This window comes from Anopheles marshallii, chromosome 2 (genome assembly GCF_943734725.1).
Source record: "Anopheles marshallii chromosome 2, idAnoMarsDA_429_01, whole genome shotgun sequence".
Classification (NCBI taxonomy): Eukaryota; Metazoa; Arthropoda; class Insecta; order Diptera; family Culicidae; genus Anopheles; species Anopheles marshallii.
The window spans coordinates 66053093-66059092 of NC_071326.1; positions in this window are offsets into that span (position 1 = coordinate 66053093).

Genomic DNA, 6000 nt, shown 5'->3' on the forward strand with positions numbered 1-6000 from the left:
TTGAAGAGTTGTGGCTGTAATATCGAGTGTGATACAAATGCATTGATGTTCATTATGGAGAAAAACGCTCCAGCGGTTAAACAGTCTATACGCAACTGTTTCAACAATGCTGACCATGTCCATGCTTACGAATGCTACATGTCCTTGGGATTAGGACAACAGAAATACACGTGATTCACGAAATGCGCAGATCGTTCTGCTTGTTATTCTTGTTCTTTTCAGATCCCTTCCGTCAGCGATCAATGGAGGGCCGAAGAAAACAAAAACAAACAGCAGCAATACAGCTGTAGCGCTGTGGAGAACGTAGCGTCGACCCAAGCTCAGCAAAGATTGCTCGTAAATTAGCGAACGCGCGAGAGACCGAGAGATGAATGCAGAAGGTATTTCGCGGGAGCAGATAGCGTCGGGTACCGCGCTGTACGTGCGTGTTGTTGGAGCAGAAGTCATAGCGCCCCTTCGAAGACGGCGCGAGCGAACGGCAGAGAAACAAACCGTCGATCGCGAAACAACCATCTCCCCCCTTGCTGTTGGGTTTTGCATCAGCGAGAGGGTGGTTGTTCGCGTTGCTCATTTGCGCGCTGTTAAACGGTGGTTGACGGTGAAGTTTTTCGGACGTCCGCGTTTATCCGCGTAGAGCTACGGGACCCAACAAAGTGTACAGCAATCCGACATCCTTCTGGAGTGTGGGCTCGTGATGTGTGCAAGTGGTGTGGCATCGGGCAAGAGTTTGCGGTCCCAAACGTGGTGGTAAATAGCAAGCAGTAAGTTACAACAGTGCAACGGGGCAGAAATGTTCACCGAATCGATCAGACCGTTCCGGAGCGAATCGAGTGATTTTTTTTACGTTTGTGTGTGCAATATGCTTATGTGAAACGTGTCGGTTTGGCTGACGAAGGAGAGAAACCCACAACAAATGGCACGACGAACTGTGGCGGAGGTGATCATTTGTGAATCACGCCCAAACGATCGCAACCGTAACGACATGATCTCGCTAAACCTCTGTTGCGTGTTTTGAGGAGATTGTTGAAATTAAGAGCAAATTAATAAACACGGTGCCGTAGGGTGTTTTGTTTAGACGAAACAGCACGCAGAGTGTTTCCGCTGCAGTATAGAAAACAAAAGGCACCTACACAGATGTAGATCACGCTCGGCAATCAGCAATCAGCGAGATGAGTAACAAAACCACAACCCCTTATATCAACGATGCACTTTGAAGTGATCTTTGCTGATGACCCTTGGGTCTCCTTTCCGAACGGTCCTCAAGACGGTTGCTGCATGTGTCAAACGTTAAGCCCGCAATAGCCAAAAAGCAAAGCACGGGACAACATTCAGGCTGAAGATCTCGTACGCTTATCATGCGATTGTACCATTTACTTTATCTCGTACCGACGGTGCAACATTTGCATTACGGAAGGCGTATAATTGTTCGTGCCTCGTCCAATCGGATGTGCTATGTTGTTTCTTGAAGGGCCCATCCTGGAGGCCAACTCCATTGCGCATGTGACAGTGTGGCGAAGCAGCTAAATTGAAGAACGGCACGTACTTCGTTCTCTGTATACCCTATAACGCAGCATTTTTTCCGGCATCTTACGTCACCTACGATCAGAAACCGTTGTAAAGGGCGTGTTTTTTTTTATTTTGCTCGTCGCTGTCGCTCCTTCAAGCGAGCCTGTTTTGTGTGGTACCGTCGCGTTGTGGTGGTATTCATAATGCCTCTGGCTTGAAGAGTGGGGATTGATATTAGCAACCCCGATTGTGAACGAGTAATAGGGGTCTGTGTTTCCTGCCTGTGCGGCAGTGTATAGGAAACATTGCAAAAATAATTCAAATCGCTTCGAAAGGGGTTGAGTTTGCTGCTTTTGCTGGAATGCAGTGGTGTTTTATGCACCGGCAGTTACCATACCGTAGGGCGGCTCGTGTTGTGTTAGATAATTAACACTGTGCACGTGTTCGGTAGTGATCACTCCCCCCTCCTCTTTTTGACCACAATTCCTGCACCTTTTGAACGCTTGTCGTCTGATCTCACTTTGGGGGCACAATTGAAATCCGCGTGCATTAAAAATTCATCTTGCTTGAAAGACATAAATTGTAAAGGAAAAGGGTAAAAACAGTCGATCATCTGTTTGAATGATCAATTCTCAACTGCTCCATGTTGACCGCTGCCGAAAAGACAGCGTTTTGTTGACATTTATTTTTGTGTATTGTGCGTTGCCCTTCGTCGTCATGGCGACACACGTTCAACCTTGTAGTTGTTCAAATAAATGTTTTTCCTTCGAGTTCTAAACGAAAATAGTTTTTTTTCTAATTATCTCAATGGTATATGGTGAACCACAACACAACGAAAATCGTTCTTTTAATGCACTAGCATACAGTCCGTACCAAGTTAGTAGCGACTCCCAATTTTTGTGAGCATAATAAAAAAAAAGGTTTAAGAGATCGATAAAAACGGTGTTCTGAAATGTAGTAGAGAATAAGAATGTTTATCGCAAAGCTGAAAAATGCTCAATGTAGCATAACTATTCGACACCATATGAAAAAGCTTTGTTAAGGGTGTGAATTTTCATTTTTAAAACCCTTTAAAATATGTTTTACAATGCTGTAAAGATAACTTTTGCTGATACAGCGCTTTACAACATGTTTAAAGAAAATAATAAAAAGAAAAAATAATTCGTTAAAAGCGTCTTCAGCAAACCAAAATTCGAACGTAAAATTATGAAAAAAAACGACATAGTACTCAATATTGTGAATTATTGCAGTATTTTTTTTTAGATTTTTCCCATAACTTGCGGCTACGGCGCAGCATCTCGCTTCATCTTGTACTTAAATAACCGATACGAACTGTAGAAAATAACGTTAAACTAAACAAATAATAATGCAGATATGCGCACTGCATAGAAACATTTCCACAAATTTACACAACATTCCTTTTTTCCATCGTTTCACCTCTTATTTCTATTCTTAAAAAAAAACTCGGTATCGTTTAGTTATGTTACGGACTGTAGTTCCATTTTTTTTTATTTTTCACATTCTCAAATGTCTTGCCTGGTTACTTTCGAGTGGCAGAGGTCAAATGATATGGAATAGGTGTAAAAAGACCCAAATCAATACATTGAACTTAGAATTCAACATTGAGTGACCAAGTTCCCAAGGCAAAATATAACCCCTGGTAGAACTTTGGCGCTTTACAACACACGCCGTCGCCTCTGATTAGGCGCTTAGTTCGGCAAGAACCTGCTCGAATAGCACCTCACAGCTGAATGGAAAACCGGTTCGGTAACAAATTAACCTACACCCGATTGTCACCGCAACAGCCAGCAGGCAATTTATGGGTTAAAGGGGGTTTTATACAGAGCGTTCAAAAAGTACGAATACACTTTCGAAGTACGATTTAAAAAAGCTAGATAATAAATTGTTTGCATCTGGTTTTTGTTGTTAGAAGCTATGCTTGTATAAAACCTATACAACATATCTTAAGACTTAGTTCGGTACGTCGTATAATTTCTCGAGCCAGAAACAAGCGGCACGCCCGACATGTATGGGAATTTTATCCAAGATTTGAGAATTACCTTTTTGAACTGGTCCAAATCAATGTCTTTGTATTCGTTGAGAATCGACATCATACAGAACCTCACAAAAAAGGCGATAGGATTCAAATCCAAGGGAGCTGGAAAAGTTGACGGAATGTAGATAAAAAAAAATATTTCGGAGCTGCAAACGGCAGTATAAACAAATGTATTCCGTTTTTATCCTACATTTATGTTTATCTTCAAAAGATTTTTTGTTGTCACAGTATACTACCCTAATAAACATAACAACGCACGCAGCATCTACGCTGTTTAAGCGCTGTTTAAATACCTCAAATCCCAACTGTTCCTGGTACAATGATCTATAGGGCTTGTTGTTTGTTTGTTTTAAATAAAAATTTTGTTTTGCACCATTTACTATTAATTTTATTTTATTTAAACACATGATAGCCGGACCGAATTGTGTGGATTGTGGATTTGTTTAAATTAAATCTTGAAATGGAATAGGAGAACATTCACCCTATCGTAATTTTAATTTTCAGAAATAGCTTCTTACTTTACATGTGTGGTAGTAGTGGCCCCAAAGGAGAAAAAAAGCAGACAAATGATATAAATTTGTTCGGCAATTGATTCCAATGCCGCTGTTTGTTTACTTCGTTAAAATACCCTTCGATGCTGTTTTCGCATTTTGTTTCTGGTTGTTAACCATTCAATACTGATACTGATACCCCAACAATGGAATTGGTCTTTTTTTTCTTCTGAACTGTACGCCTGTCTCCAGATACGTTGCGATGTGTTCAATTGAGATCGAGAAGAAGGCGTTAGAAAAGCTCGTTGCTTAGAAAAGACGGACAGACGAGATAGTAACAGAGCGCCGTATCAGTTCACGCTCGGCAGCAATCAGCTCAGATCAATGGCAAGTCGTCTCATTTATGCGTCGGCTTTCTGGTGCTGGTGTCGTGCGTGAAAGTGGTGCCACAGTGCTACATACCTTTGTTGTGCAACATTTATGTTCTAAGCTCCGGAAGGGTGAGGCCAAACTACGCAATAAGCGATCATACTGCCTTGTTTGATCGCAGTGAATCACACCACAGTGTTAGATAATTCGTGAATGAAAAACGAAGGAAAGACATTCGTCGTGCCCTCGTTATCTGTCGTGGAATACATGTCCGGCATGAACATCTTCTGTCAGTGTTTGAATGAAGTCATTCTTGAATGAGTAAATTACACTACTGACCGATAGCATCGCCATTCGCGAGCGTGACATTTATTAACGATGCGTTCCAAAACCCCGTTGGGAAAAATTACAGATAGTTAGACTGTTGCAATTCTAAAGGAATGTGGCAAGCTACTCACATCCAAACCGTTCTAATTGCTCAATTAATTTTCTCTACAAGTTAAGTCTCATCTCAGTCAGTCATCTGTGTTAAGTTACTTAGATCATTTCGGGGAAGAGCAGAAAATATGAAAGTTTACTTAAATGTGAAGTTAAGTAACGTGTGGTGGACGCTGCTGTAATGCATCTGCTTGCTTACCACTCGAAACCTTACCAGAGATAACCAATTCAACTTCAATTGAGCTTTATAAGTACGGCGAGTAATATTTTCCTTTTCGTTTTCAACTGTACAGTAATTGCCCCAGGGCGGCTAGCGAAAAAAGGGGAATGTGAACCGGTTTACGATAGGAAAAGCAAAGCTGAAGTCTATACGAAATCAAACGCATACCGGGAGTGAGTTACTAATTGTTAACTTCACCACCTTCACTAGCACCAATCAGAATGATTCACTAAGAGCGGCAGACACCGGTAGCCTTGAACTAAATTCACATCCACTGTCGTGTGGTTGAGAGCTTTTTTTCGGGTGGAGTTTTGAGTTTTGAAGGTCCTCGGAACTAGGGTCACAAGCTTGATGCCCTACAAGTAGTACATCACCCTCATTAGAGCTGGTAAATGTTCCGCTGGTTTAAATGGTATCTAACTTTTGGATGCTAATTTCACTGGTTTTCGCCATAGAGGCGCGCACGTGCCATTCTACCAGGCGCGGTTCCCCTCCACCGAAAGCTCCTCCAGATCGTCCGTTAGCAGCTGGAGAGCGCAAGAAAAATGGTCGTCATTATGATAAGCGCGTAACTGCGGGGCCTCACCGCACCATTGCGGGGCCCTCCGGTCTGGGGGACTCTGTCGCACGGTGTGGTGTCTTATCAGCTCGCACCTGAGCGCTGGCGGTGGTTGCGTTTGTTTTCATGAGTGTAGTATTATTTTGGCTGCCGGTACGATCGTACGTGCCGGTCAGTTGGTGCCATTCACTGAAGGAGGTACGCGTCAACAACCCGGCATTGGCGTTATATTGCCGGCGGTACGATTGTTCCACGCAGGCTGGCTCGGTGTTTGGTGCAGCGTCATAAACCGCAACGTGCCGTAGTGTTTGGTGGCAGCGTACGGTAGTACCTCAACAGTGAGGAATCGATCGCAACGAGG